Below are 16,673 nucleotides of genomic sequence, written 5' to 3'. Positions count from 1 at the left end.
CACGAGGGGACGTGTAGGTTCGGTCGTAGTCACCGTAACACAGAAGCTTTGACCAAAAAGTGTGATTTCCAAAAAATTGCCAACGAGAATTGTAATGACATATAGTAATACTTGTAGCCACTGATTTCCTCTACAAAACCAGTAGTACGTAATGTTGCGTAAATTATTTTTATATTTTTTGTATTTCTTTAAAATTTTCTACCATATTCCAATAATACAGAAGCTTTGACCAAAAAGTGTGATTTCCAAAAAATTGCCAACGAGAATTGTAATGACATATAGTAATACTTGTAGCCACTGATTTCCTCTACAAAACCAGTAGTACGTAATGTTGCGTAAATTAATTTTTATATTTTTTGCAATTTTTTAAAAAAAATTACCATATGCCAATAATACAGAAGCTTTGACCAAAAAGTGTGATTTCCAAAAAAAATGCCAACGAGAATGGTAATGACATATAGTAATACTTCTAGCCACTGATTTCCTCTACAAAACCAGTAGTACGTAATGTTGCGTAAATTAATTTTTATATTTTTTATGATTTTTCCAAATTATCTCCACCACGTGCAAATATTTTCTTCCAACCAAAAAGCTTATATATTCCACCTACCAAAAAGCTCGTTTTCAGAAAAGCTTCCATACCAATAAGTTCACCTGCCATACTGAACATTATCCGGATTCTGGAGAAGAATGTAAATTCCAAAAAATTGCCAACGAGAATTGTAATGACATATGGTAATACTTGTAGCCACTGATTTCCTCTACAAAACCAGTAGTACGTAATGTTGCGTAAATTAATTTTTATACTTTTTGTAATTTTTTTTTTAAAATTTACCATATGCCAATAATACAGAAGCTTTGACCAAAAAGTGTGATTTCCAAAAAATTGCCAACGAAAATTGTAATAACATATAGTAATACTTGTAGCCACTGATTTCCTCTACAAAACCAGTAGTACGTAATGTTGCGTAAATTAATTTTTATATTTTTGTAATTTTTTAAAAAAATTTGCCATATGCCAATAATACAAAAGCTTTGACCAAAAAGTGTTATTTCCAAAAAATTGCCAACGAGAATTGTAATGACATATAGTAATACTTGTAGCCACTGATTTCCTCTAGAAAACCAGTAGTACGTAATGTTGCGTAAATTAATTTTTATATTTTTTATGATTTTTCCAAATTATCTCCACCACGTGCAAATATTTTCTTCCAACCAAAAAGCTTATATATTCCACCTACCAAAAAGCTCGTTTTCAGAAAAGCTTCCATACCAAAAAGTTCACCTGCCATACTGAACATTATCCGGATTCTGGAGAAGAATGTAAATTCCAAAAAATTGCCAACGAGAATTGTAATGACATATGGTAATACTTGTAGCCACTGATTTCCTCTACAAAACCAGTAGCACGTAATGTTGCGTAAATTAATTTTTATATTTTTTGTAATTTAAAAAAAAATTACGATGTGCTAAGAATACAGAAGCTTTGACCAAAAAGTGTGATTTCCAAAACATTGCCAACGAGAACTGTAATGACATATGGTAATACTTGTAACCACTGATTTCCTCTACAAAACAAGTAGTACATCATGTTGCGTAAACTAATTTTTATATTTTTTTATGATTTTTCCAAATTATATGCCAGACGTACAGAGTTCACCGAACAAAAAGCTCTCTACTGGCACTCTACCTACCAAAAAGCTCCTCTTCAGAAAAGCTAGCAAACCAAAAAGTTCACCAGCCATATTGCATAGTATCCGCAACCTGGTGGTGAGTATACGAAACTGAAATCTTACAAGAAATTGGCTCTGAAAACAAACTTATCCGCTCGACGCGCCAACTAGATTTCATTATAGGTACCAGTCAAATGATGACGAAAGTATGTTCTACCAACCTAAAAGCTTATATACGCCACCTACCGAAAAGCTCTTTTTCAGAAAAGCTTCCATACCAAAAAGTTCACCTGTCATACTGAGCATTATCCGGATCAAGGATGCCAAGTGTTTTTCCAAAAATCTAATATTTTTTTTAAAAAATCTGGAATTGTCTGGATGGCTTAAATTTTTTTGGGAGAGTTATAAATGTTACAATTTATTAATGAAACATATTTGTATGTTATCAAATATATTACAGCTTACTGAAAATTCGATAATTGCACTGCCAATCTGACCATCTTAAACATTTATTTTTCAGCATAGAGCATATGGATTAAAATTGTGTCTCTTAGCTTTCAGTATTTTGGATTGCTGAAACTTCCAGCAATCCAAAATTCGACAAAATTTATTCACTTTTAGCGAAAAGACTAGGGTATGGTCAAAGGTCGTATAAAGGTACGCAAAGAGTGTTGTTGTGCCAGCGACAGAGAAACGGGTTCCGTTATTTTAAATTCTTTATTCACTCGAATTAAAATCTCCTGCAAATTCATAATAGGAATTTTAATTATTTATCTTTGCAATTGCGAAGGACTTACGTTTTGTAGATCTCTATCTCTCGTTGTCCGGAACGAAGCCTGGGATAACGTGAAGGAAAAATATCCTTAGCTTTCAGGCCGATATAGCGCGATTATCGAACACAGGCAAAGCTAACCTCAACTACTCGCAATCCTGAACTTAATACAATCCCAGCCAACATTTTGATTCACTTTAGTAAGTTACAATTTGATTAACTATACTCTTAAACGATATAAATTGATTGTACAAAATGCACAGATCCCTTCTATGTGAACGAAAGTGGAGACCATATACGTACAACAAATCGGTATAGTAGAACCTTGTGATTTACGACGAATTTTGATCTCATCAGAAGCATTATACAATCATCTAGTTTTTCATTTTGAGTTTATATATAATCAACTTTACAATCACACATGAAGGTTTATACAGCTTAATGTCCTCAATGATTTATAAAGTGAGTTGCATTCATATAGAATGTGATAACAAAGAGTATTATGCAAATAAAAAATCAGGATGAAATTTCCATAATTCTCTATTAGACACTTACGCCCAACCACACTGATAGATGTTTTTCATGGGTGAGGTTGGAATTAATTATTAAAATTACCTGCTACCATTTACTTCCAGTTTCGAACCTGAGAACTTCGTATCCCCAGCATATCCGCTATGTACTCATCTATTTATACACTGTCAAGCAACGATTATTTTTAATCATTTTTATCTCTGTGATTACGATCTAGAAATACCATAATCCAATCTAAATATGGAACACTAATGATACCTTCTGTACCTGTCAAATCACAACCGACATTCTTTAACTTTCCGGAAGTCCGGAAGTGCTCTGAAAAGCTAGCGAAATCGTCTTAGTGCACCAGCGGTTGCTCGCTCAATGGGACATTTACGCGACTTCCGGAGAGTTAATAAGTAATGTGTACATTTTTACTGCTCAAATATTGAACGAGTTTAGCAGATAATTTGTGAAGAGCTATAAAGAAGTGAACATTTTTTGAACGATTTTGCAGTTTAATCAAATTGCAAATTGATTCTTATTCAATGTTTCAAAATTGTCATTAATATTCCGAATTAACAATTTTGTTTTAAGTTGTAGTGGACTAATAAATAACTTCAAGTCAACATTGTATTTCGATCATAGATTTGCATTTTATGTGAACTTTTTACAACAAAACATAATTTTTGCTTGCACTATTTGTAATTTTGATTTAGTCTGTCATTATTTGTAATTTATTGTAAACTTTCATATACGATTGCTGGTTTGCTGGGATATTAGTTTTGAATCTTCAATGAATTACAAATATTATTACCTTGATTATAAAGTTTAAATATAGCGATATAAGTGATCGAACTTGGTCGAACGATTAGAAATATATAGACTAAATTCCAAACTAATTGGCGTTACCAAAAAACCTCGTGTAAACTCAGCAGGCGGACTCAAGGAAATGACACTGCAGACAACGTTTGCTTCCTCGTCCGATGACATTTGTCGTCTTTCATCCCTATTCGTCAGGTCAAGGTTTCTGGATACAAGGTGCGTTGTCGCACGAGGGGTGCGCGCAACAAGTGTGCAGAAAGTGAAGCCGAAAAAAGTCTACCTATCGAGCAAAATTAGAATCCAACTTTGCTGCAGAGGTATCAGAGATGGATTCCAATTGTGCTCGATAGGTAGGCTTTTTTGACTTCACTCTTTGCGCAACTGTTCTCTATAGACTGTGGGCATGGTGTGCTTCCAACTTTTCTAAGGCTGTGAACCATTTGGCGATTTTTTTTAACGTTTAGTTAAAATTTGACAGCTTGAAAGTTATTTTCTCTTGAATGGAAAAAATTAACCGAGAGAGCGAACCATTTCAAAAGTTGACATATGGATAATTATATAGAATTGACAGCTGCGATGAGCACAAGTTGGTAGAGGTGTGAACATTTGTCGATATTTAAAAATTAGTTTTTTTCTTATTACATTAAGTATGACAGTCGTAGCCTCGAAAAGTTATTAACTGTCATCTCTTCCAAACAACTTAACCCTCTGCTGCCAACCACGTGGTTTTGCAGGGTTAAGGAGAATCATTGTAAAATGTCCAATACATGATTTTATGTTGTTACCTCCACTAAAACCACTTCAGAACACTCCCACCTGTTATACATGTACATTGTCTGCATGTTGAAATCATTATATGAAATTATTGACCTGTATTCAACGCGGAGAACTCGGTAATAAAATTGTTTTGCTGAATATACTAACGAACGGGATCCCCAGGAAAATTTCGCTGAGCCCGGTGAATCGAACTTAATGCGTAAAATTTAGCCATTTGAAAGAGATACAAGCAGAATTTTAAGAATATGAGCATCGCGGTTATGTCCCGGACATTACCCGTCCCTAGTTTTTCGCTAAGCGTGTTCATTTCTGTACGGAAAAAAATTCCGATGGTTGTTTCGAGAGATTTTAACATTGATATTTCAAAGCAAGAAAATTGTTCATTTCATGAATGAATGTCTCAACGAGCTTAGAATCCAGCGCATCCCTTATCAACGCAGACGCCAACAACAAAGGTTCTTTTCAGAACCACCATAATTATTATAAAGAATAACTTGAAACATTCCCACATATTTTATTGAGTATCATTCGATTTGAATTACAAGTCAAACGAGTAGTCACGACACTCCGGTTATATCCTAGACATTACCCACCCATCTTTTTAATTTAAAAATCAGAAAAGAATAATTAAGGTTTAAGAATGATATGAGTGCACTCGTAAGGACACCTGCTATCAATAAATACGAAAAACTGGCACCATTTTTCCAAATTAAAGATCCCTATTTATAGTTGCAACCAATTTTTAAATTGGACTTCTTTGAATCGATTAGTATTTAAATGACGCAAATCCGTCAACAATTAACAGCACTACAGTCGTTTAAAATCTGCCACATTTTCGTGACCTAGTTCGAAATCAGACTTTAGTTTTACACCTAACCCCAGCCCCATATAGTAGAGTAAAGCATTTCCAATGCTAAAAAACCTGTTTTAATCCGCCTAGTGGTGCAATTGTGCTTTTCTCATTTGTGCAAACTACGATTCTATGGCTGGTTATGTTCAATACGATGATGAAAATGTATATTACATACTCAGTACGTTTGCACATACATACAATGGTTCGACAGCCACGAACGGATGCTATGTCTCGACGATAAAACACTTGAAACCAGTGGCGGATCCAGGAGGAGAGTTCGAGGGGTCCGAACTCCGCCAAAAATATTCATCTTGTTAAGAAATTTTAAATTATTTTGAATTTTGAAATGCTTTCAAACTCAAAACAATATCAAACTAATTTTTTCACTGGTTTTTATTAAATCCTGTTGTATCTTTCATTTAAGACTAAGTTTGAGAAAATCGGTTCGGCCCTCCGAGTAACCGATATGCATTTTTTTTGGTCACATACATACACATACATACGAACAAACGCAGACATTAGCCGAGTTCGACGAACTGAGTCGAATGGTACATGACCCATGATTATGTTGCCGATGTTCAGAGTGATTGCATAACCTTTCTATAGGAGAAAGGTTAAAAGGGGTTATTTTATCCGATTGAACCAACCTCACACGTCTTTCCTGATGAGTTCAGCAGATAGTTTGTTACAGAAGGACGAAGTGATTTTCTGTATTAAGTGCCGCCGCACATAATAATTTATCATTCTGTAGTAGCGTTATATCCATCGATACGATGGAAATAATTCCAAGTGAAAACATACCAATGCGTACAACGGAATAAGTGAGAGAACATCACCATAAACCACGCGTTTCCATAATGCTAGCCTAGCTGTATGGAGACTAGACTGGTTCAATTTTATGATCTTCAAAAATTTGGAGAATCCATTCCCATTCATGCAATAGTTTATGTTAATGATGAAAATTGTTAATTTTTCGAAAATGCTTCAATATAATGTAAATTTGATAAAATATTGAAAGTTCAGAAACGAAAACAGTTCATCAGTTAATTAGTTCAGGTGTTTGCGTTTCGACTTCGTCTCTTCAGAACCACGGCACTTGACCAATGCACCAGGCTGACGCTAAGTCCAAAATCCTTAGGGACAAATATAGCATTTGCTAGCACTCGCCAATACTCTTTAGGCTGTGAACCATTTGGTGAAATTTTTAACTTTTAGTTAAAATCTGACACTTCGAATGTTATTTGCAAAATAACCCTACTCTGGAGTATGGTTAAAATTGACAGAGCGATAGTTAAATTTGATAGCTCGATGGTTAAAATTTTGCCATGATGCAGAATAAAAAGGTGGCAACAATTTCTGTACCTAATGGAGGTTGTCAATATTTTTCAATACAAAATTAAGGGATAAAGATGGAAACAATAACGTGTTGTGTTAAGATTTGTTTGGGTTATTTCATGATGTGGATGTTTACTTTTCGAGGCTACGACTGTCATACTTAATGTAATAAGTAACAAACTAATTTTTAAATATCGACAAATGTTCACACCTCTACCAACTTGTGCTCATCGCAGCTGTCAATTCTAAATAATTATCCATATGTCAACTTTTGAAATGGTTCGCTCTCTCGGTTAATTTTTTCCATTCAAGAGAAAATAACGTTCAAGCTGTCAAATTTTATCTAAACGTTAAAAAAATCGCCAAATGGTTCACAGCCTTAGAAAAGTTGGAAGCACACCATATCCACAGTCTATAGAGAACAGTTGCGCAAAGAGTGAAGTCAAAAAAGCCTACCTATCGAGCACAATTGGAATCCATCTCTGATACCTCTGCAGCAAAGTTGGATTCTAATTTTGCTCGATAGGTAGACTTTTTTCGGCTTCACTTTCTGCACACTCTTTGCGTACCTTTATACGGCCTTTGACCATACCCTAGTCTTTTCGCTAAAAGTGAATAAATTTTGTCGAATTTTGGATTGCTGGAAGTTTCAGCAATCCAAAATACTGAAAGCTAAGAGACACAATTTTAATCCATATGCTCTATGCTGAAAAATAAATGTTTGAGATGGTCAGATTGGCAGTGCAATTATCGAATTTTCAGTAAGCTGTAATATATTTGTCAACATACAAATATGTTTCATTAATAAATTGTAACATTTATAAATCTCCCAAAAAAATTTAAGCCATCCAGACAATTCCAGATTTTTTAAAAAAAATATTAGATTTTTGGAAAAACACTTGGCATCCTTGATCCGGATAATGCTCAGTATGACAGGTGAACTTTTTGGTATGGAAGCTTTTCTGAAAAAGAGCTTTTCGTTAGGTGGCGTATATAAGCTTTTCGGTTGGTAGAACATACTTTCGTCATCATTTGACTGGTACCTATAATGAAATCTAGTTGGCGCGTCGAGCGGATAAGTTTCAGTTTTCAGAGCCAATTTCTTGTAAGATTTCAGTTTCGTATACTCACCACCAGGTTGCGGATACTATGCAATATGGCTGGTGAACTTTTTGGTTTGCTAGCTTTTCTGAAGAGGAGCTTTTTGGTAGGTAGAGTGCCAGTAGAGAGCTTTTTGTTCGGTGAACTCTGTACGTCTGGCATATAATTTGGAAAAATCATAAAAAAATATAAAAATTAGTTTACGCAACATGATGTACTACTTGTTTTGTAGAGGAAATCAGTGGTTACAAGTATTACCATATGTCATTACAATTCTCGTTGGCATTTTTTTGGAAATCACACTTTTTGGTCAAAGCTTCTGTATTATTGGCATATGGTAATTTTTTTTTTTAAATTACAAACAAATATAAAAAATAATTTACGCAACATTACGTACTACTGGTTTTCTAGAGGAAATCAGTGGCTACAAGTATTACTATATGTCATTACAATTCTCGTTGGCAATTTTTTGGAAATAACACTTTTTGGTCAAAGCTTCTGTATTATTGGCATATGGTAATTTTTTTAAAAAATTACAAAAAATATAAAAATTAATTTACGCAACATTACGTACTACTGGTTTTGTAGAGGAAATCAGTAGCTACAAGTATTACTATATGTCATTACAATTCTCGTTGGCATTTTTTTGGAAATCACACTTTTTGGTCAAAGCTTCTGTATTATTGGCATATGGTAATTTTTTTTTAAAAATTACAAAAAATATAAAAAATAATTTACGCAACATTACGTACTACTGGTTTTCTAGAGGAAATCAGTGGCTACAAGTATTACTATATGTCATTACAATTCTCGTTGGCAATTTTTTGGAAATAACACTTTTTGGTCAAAGCTTCTGTATTATTGGCATATGGTAATTTTTTAAAAAAATTACAAAAAATATAAAAATTAATTTACGCAACATTACGTACTACTGGTTTTGTAGAGGAAATCAGTAGCTACAAGTATTACTATATGTCATTACAATTCTCGTTGGCAATTTTTTGGAAATCACACTTTTTGGTCAAAGCTTCTGTATTATTGGCATATGGTACATTTTTTTTTAAAAAATGACAAAAAATATAAAAATTAATTTACGCAACATTACGTACTACTGGTTTTGTAGAGGAAATCAGTGGCTACAAGTATCACCATATGTCATTACAATTCGACACAGATCTTTCAATAGGGCCAAAGTCGCAATATACTCAAATGGAGAAAAATCTGTTTCAATATACGGCGATGCTTTTCTAAATGTAGTTTTTATTGTAGGTATAAATTACTTTGTGACCATGTTTTTCCGGAAGCATCTTTGGTTAAACCTTATGACAATATAACAAAGAATTTAATTCCTATGTGCTTTTAGTGGGTAGAAACTAAAAAAATGCTTACGCCCAATTTGCATCCCAGTCGTGATTTCGCCCTTCAGCAACCACCATTTGCGGAAGGGCTAAACGGTGTACATAATTTTCAGAAGGGCGCGGTAAAAGGGCTAAACTGACTCTGTCTTGCTGGGTAGGGCTGGGTAAATGGGCGAGCTTGACAGTATACTTTTTAATAGGGCTCAGCAAATGGGCGCATAGAAACCCAATGTAAATGATAGGGCGCGTGCATCTTTTCTTCGAATTTCATGAAAATATCGAAATATTCGAATGTTTATGTGCAACAACTATCGAGTAGACATGATCCTAGTAGATATTGCTTATCATTTATATAATAGAACCGCCGTTTAAAGAATAATTTTGTGAATAATAACCGTACGCCTGGTTCTGTCAAAAAATGTATGTTTAGCCTTTATATTCCATATGAGAAGAAGGGCCTAAGTCGAAATCTCGAAGAAAATGCATGTTTCGCCGTTTTGTTTTCTTTAATTATAAATCGAACTAAAAACCATTTTAACTAATTTTCACCTCAATCTTGTAGTATTTTTGTCGCATAATGTCATAATAGCGAAAACGCAGTTTGTTTACATTTGCGATTTAAGCCCTAATGAAAGATCTATGTCGAATTCTCGTTGGCAATTTTTTGGAATTTACATTCTTCTCCAGAATCCGGATAATGTTCAGTATGGCAGGTGAACTTTTTGGTATGGAAGCTTTTCTGAAAACGAGCTTTTTGGTAGGTGGAATATATAAGCTTTTAGGTTGGAAGAAAATATTTGCACGTGGTGGAGATAATTTGGAAAAATCATAAAAAATATAAAAATTAATTTACGCAACATTAGGTACTACTGGTTTTGTAGAGGAAATCAGTGGCTACAAGTATTACTATATGTCATTACAATTCTCGTTGGCAATTTTTTGGAAATCACACTTTTTGGTCAAAGCTTCTGTATTATTGGCATATGGTAGAAATCTTTAAAAAATTACAAAAAATGTTAAAGTTAATTTACGCAACATTAGGTACTACTGGTTTTGTAGAGGAAATCAGTGGGTACAAGTATTACTATATGTCATTACAATTCTCGTTGGAAATTTTTTGAAAATCACACTTTTTGGTCAAAGCTTCTGTATTATTGGCATATGGTAAAAATACAAAAAATATAAAAATTAATTTACGCAACATTACGTACTACTGGTTTTGTAGAGGAAATCAGTGGCTACAAGTATTACTATATGTCATTACAATTCTCGTTGGCAATTTTTTGGAAATCACACTTTTTGGTCAAAGCTTCTGTATTATTGGCATATGGTACATTTTTTTTTAAAATGACAAAAAATATAAAAATTAATTTACGCAACATTACGTACTACTGGTTTTGTAGAGGAAATCAGTGGCTACAAGTATCACCATATGTCATTACAATTCTCGTTGGCAATTTTTTGGAATTTACATTCTTCTCCAGAATCCGGATAATGTTCAGTATGGCAGGTGAACTTTTTGGTATGGAAGCTTTTCTGAAAACGAGCTTTTTGGTAGGTGGAATATATAAGCCTTTTAGGTTGAAGAAAATATTTGCACGTGGTGGAGATAATTTGGAAAAATCATAAAAAATATAAAAATTAATTTACGCAACATTAGGTACTACTGGTTTTGTAGAGGAAATCAGTGGCTACAAGTATTACTATATGTCATTACAATTCTCGTTGGCAATTTTTTGGAATTTACATTCTTCTCCAGAATCCGGATAATGTTCAGTATGGCAGGTGAACTTTTTGGTATGGAAGCTTTTCTGAAAACGAGCTTTTTGGTAGGTGGAATATATAAGCCTTTTAGGTTGAAGAAAATATTTGCACGTGGTGGAGATAATTTGGATAAATCATAAAAAATATAAAAATTAATTTACGCAACATTAGGTACTACTGGTTTTGTAGAGGAAATCAGTGGCTACAAGTATTACTATATGTCATTACAATTCTCTTTGGCAATTTTTTGGAAATAACACTTTTTGGTCAAAGCTTTTTGTATTATTGGCATATGGTAAAAAATTTTAAAAAATACAAAAAATATAAAAATTAATTTACGCAACATTAGGTACTACTGGTTTTGTAGAGGAAATCAGTGGCTACAAGTTTTGCTATATGTCATTACAATTCTCGTTGGCAATTTTTTTGAAATCACGCTTTTTGGTCAAAGCTTCTGTATTATTGGCATATGGTAGAAATCTTTAAAAAATTACAAAAAATATAAAAGTTAATTTACGCAACATTAGGTACTACTGGTTTTGTAGAGGAAATCAGAGGCTACAAGTATTACTATATGTCATTACAATTCTCGTTGGCAATTTTTTGAAAATCACACTTTTTGGTCAAAGCTTCTGTATTATTGGCATATGGTAAAAATACAAAAAATATAAAAATTAATTTACGCAACATTACGTACTACTGGTTTTGTAGAGGAAATCAGTGGCTACAAGTAGTACTATATGTCATTACAATTCTCGTTGGCAATTTTTTGGAAATCACACTTTTTGGTCAAAGCTTCTGTATTATTGGCATATGGCAATTTTTTTTAAAAAATTACAAAAAATATAAAAATTAATTTACGCAACATTACGTACTACTGGTTTTGTAGAGGAAATCAGTGGCTACAAGTATTACTATATGTCATTACAATTCTCGTTGGCAATTTTTTGGAAATCACACTTTTTCGTCAAAGCTTCTGTATTATTGGCATATGGTAAAAATACAAAAAATATAAAAATTAATTTACGCAACATTACGTATTACTGTTTTTGTAGAGGAAATCAGTGGCTACAAGTATCACCATATGTCATTACAATTCTCGTTGGCATTTTTTTGGAAATCACACTTTTTGGTCAAAGCTTTTGTATTATTGGCATATGGTAGAAAATTTTAAAAAATTATAAAAAATATAAAAATTAATTTACGCAACATTACGTTTTACTGGTTTTGTAGAGGAAATCAGTGGCTAAAAGTATCACCATATGTCAATACAATTCTCGTTGCCATTTTTTTGGAAATCACACTTTTTGGTCAAAGCTTTTGTATTATTGGCATATGGTAGAAAATTTTAAAGAAATACAAATAATATAAAAATTAATTTACGCAACATTACGTACTACTGGTTTTGTAGAGGAAATCAGTGGCTACAAGTTGAATTACTATATGTCATTACAATTCTCGTTGGCAATTTTTTGGAAATCACACTTTTTGGTCAAAGCTTCTGTAATTTTGGCATATGGTAGAAAATTTTTAAAAAATATAAAAAATATGGAAATTAATTTACGCAACATGATGTACCATTGGTTTTGTAGAGGAAATAAGTTGCTATCAGAATTACCATATGTCATTACATTACTTGTTGGCATTTTTTTTGGAAACTACGTTCTACTCGTTTTGTGGAGGTAATATGTAGCTAGTCGAATTACAATACGTCAGTACAACACTCGTTGACAATTTTTTGGAAATCACATTATTTTGTCAAAGCAGCCCATGATCGCATATTTGTCCCATTTTCTACGGGATTTCCTATCTTTATGGGACTGATTTGCGATCACGGGCAGTATATTATTGGCATGTGGAAGAAAATATTAATATTAAAATTAATTTTCGCAATATCACATACCACTCTGGGTCTGTAAAGGAAATATGTGACTGCCAAAATTACCAGAAATTTTTGGTAACATCAGAAAAGTACCCATATTGCTTCGAATTGGGAAAAATCTTCATGAAAATCAATGTTGTTCAGAATGTTGAGCGTTTTGTTTCCCACAAAGAGTGCACTGTTAATAACATTAGACTATAGCAGTATTTGCTCATTTCTTTTAGTAATATAAATATACATGTAGGATAAATTTCCGAATTTGGTACAGGCACAGACTAACAGACATGACACTCCAAAACAACGCTTTGCCCGCTTTAATGGTCATTTTAAATATATTCGTAGTTGTAGAGACTGTGACCACATTTGAAATTATGGCGCCACTGACATATGAATAAGCATATGGGGGATAGACCACTATTAAACAATTGTTTTAGTTTTGACATAAGTGTCTTTTATTTGGGCCATACCCCAAATAGCGGACACTCAACTAACGAAGACCCCAACTAACGAATTTGTGCTGCATCACGTAATTCTACTTGTGGGCTTTTCCTACGAAATTATCTTAAGCGCAACAATTCAATTCAACTCTATTTTCTAATATTTTCCACTTATTTATTAAATATGATTGTGTACTTAAATTATATTTCAAATGCGTTGGTATTTTCAATACGACGCACTCAAACCCGCTAGTGCTTGCCCCTCGGATAGACAACTAGTGAAAAAGATGGGTGGGTAATGTCGGAGACATAACCGGAGTGAAGTAGAATACACTTTAGGATGTTAATGCGAATGCTACAATTTTGACTATATTCTGATAGGTTATATTAAAACCAGCCATTTCGTTATTTCTAATGAAAATACCGAAATATCGGTACACGTACATCGAAACCTAAAATATACCAACATATTTATCCTCATATGGTAACCCTGCAAAGAGCAATAAATGAGAGTGAATCAATTAATTTGGCAACAGTAGAGAATCGTATATACTTGTACCTTTATTTCGCTATTTCCATTGGAAATACCGAAATAACTTATTTTAATAAAACCTTTCAGAAATTAGTAAAAATTGCAGCATTCGTATTAACAACATAAAACGTATGCTACTTCATTTCGGTAATGTCGTTGACATTACCTACCCATCTTTCTAATCTAAAACAGAACAATTGTTTTGAAAACCTAATAATTGCATAACCTAAGACGATTTAAAGCTACACTTTTGTGAAATCTCAACAGAAAACAAAATTACGTGTTAGTCGAACGAGCTTTCTGTCCCGTTGTTGTTGTGAATCATTAAAATTTTGAACATTTTTCAAAGCGCTATGATTGCGATTACAGGGGGAAATGTTGGTTGAATTATATTTATTAAATTCTCCCAATTAGTGTTCTATAGCTAAACTATGATCATATTTCCTTAGGAGGCGCGTTTACCCCATGTTTTCATAAATAATAATATGTTCGAACCTTAACCAAGCAGGTATCTTAGAGTGGAGTTTTCACAATAATGGAGCTTTTCATTTATGTAGCCGCGACATTCGCAAACAAAATAAGTAAAAAGCACATTGCGTCATTTAGCCGCAAACAAAATAAGCCGGGCTTAATGTGAATACAATTAATCTGTTTTCCGGACCGTTATTTAACTGAGTTTATAACATGATGATACGTAAAACTTTTTCTCAGTTTGCTCCGAGGACCAAGTATTTTAAATTTCCCCTGGTAGTGCAAAAATGCTCTATAAACTTGTAAATAAACTTTCCGAAGTAACTCGTATCAAATCATGAACAGAAAATCATATCAGTATCCAATAAGCCAACACCATCTCCTTTACACAACGAAACAACCAGTACGCATTACGGCTTGCCGGAGGAAACAAACACACAGATAAATTCACCACGGTGCACACTGGAACGCGCGTCGGGGTGAATTTATCTGTACAAGCACCTGACGCCACATATAATTTAAAGAACAACAGAGCGCGGTTCTCGCACCAAACCACCCCATAGCCAATCCATTTATTCAGCTCTGAAAAAAATAAGTGTTGTGTGCAAGACACGACCACGATCGCATTAAAAATGCAGCCAGTTTTATGAGCAAGCAATATTATCCGTGGCCAAATTAAAACCCGTTAATTCCATCGACTGTTTCAGAACTACACACAGGCATGCTTTTCTTCACTAGAGATAATTGTTGAATTTTTAAATTAAAATCGATAACCTATATGTGATAAATTCAAGTTTTAAAATTTTTTGTTTCAAATCCATGAAATGGGAACATAAGTTAATGATGCTCACAAACAAAACCTTACATCTATCTTTAAATATCTGCTATCAAATCAAATGTTTGCAAGCACGATAGAAAAATAACTGGTCATAAATCAAATTATTCGTAAACGAAGAAAGTTTAATATATGGTGGTTTAATTAACATTAACTCTGAAATGTTTTATATTTGGGGTCCTAAAAAGAACGATTTTAAGGGAATCATTCAAATTAACTGTTTTGTATGTGGGGTCCTGAAAAGGACTATTTGTGGGATACACAAACACGCGTGCTATGGAATGAAAAATACTAAACTAGCTAAGAGATTTTGGTTTAACAAAAATAACATGCAGAATGGAATAATTAGTCAGCTGCAAAAAAAAAAGGTTTGCCATCTCTTCCAGCCGCACGTTACTTACATCAGATAAATATTTCGAAATGAAAAGAAACAACCTTTCTCATCAGCATCTAATATGAAATACTGATAACTTCAAACGTGACATCGGCTTTTATCACTTTCGCACTGATGATGGAAGGACTGCCTTCATGCAGAATAACGAAAAATATTTGCGGATTCTTTTTGGTACGGCTTTCGTTAGCTGGCAGTGTTGCCACATCCTCCAATTTTCTGAAACATTGCAGAATTTTGGATTATGTTTCCGAAAGACTATTTTTAATAAATCACAGGTTTTCGCTAATTTCAACCTGGAAATGTACTTTAAGTAGCTGCACATTATTGTATTGTTTCGGAAGGATAAATTTAAACAAATAACAGATTGTTGCAAATTTCAGATTGTCAATATACGCGCAAGCAACAAATAACAAATATAAACTGCGCAATTGGATTATCGCTGTCAATGATTGGAAATATTCCAATCTGTTCTTCATTGTTTGTTATTGTTATAGCCCTTAAAAGGGCTTTTAATTTATGGAACAATTAGCTTAAACTGAGGTTTGCCAACTCTTCCAGCCGCGCGCTATTTACATCGGATCACCTCCAGCGGTAGCAGTGATCAAATGCAGCATTCATTGCAGCGCATTGTCAACATGCATGATTGCTACTGCTGTTCTTTACGGCCCGACGTTTGACGGGAGAATGAAGTCGCTCGAGAAATGATATTCTTTAAATAGTCGATGATGACGTCATTCATAGAAGCGTAGTGTGCTAGGTGCTCAAATCTGTCCTACGAGACGCTATAGGCACGATGTTACTTGTCTGGCAAAAGAGCAACAACTGATTCATACAGGCACGCGGCACATTTATTTATAACTTTTCGGGTTCGTTTGAATTACTAACCTGCTCCCTATTGAGGGGATAGATTGACTGATGTATGGGAGTTTTCACGTTTTCAGATCTGTTCATTTTTGCTTGTTTTTCAATAGTGTGATATTGAAATACAATAATTGTCACGTCATTTCCTGATTAGAATCAACAGCGCCTGGCGGCAATCATGGTATCTATTACCTACCATCGAAGAATGTGCTGACATGAAACGCAGCAGCTGCTACGCTTACAACGTCAGAACACAAACTAACGAATTTTTCTTGTGTTCTCTTTTTATA

Source organism: Topomyia yanbarensis, chromosome 1 (genome assembly GCF_030247195.1).
Source record: "Topomyia yanbarensis strain Yona2022 chromosome 1, ASM3024719v1, whole genome shotgun sequence".
NCBI classification, from domain to species: Eukaryota; Metazoa; Arthropoda; class Insecta; order Diptera; family Culicidae; genus Topomyia; species Topomyia yanbarensis.
The sequence above is the reverse complement of the archived record's forward strand: the minus strand, read 5'-3'. Positions refer to the sequence as shown.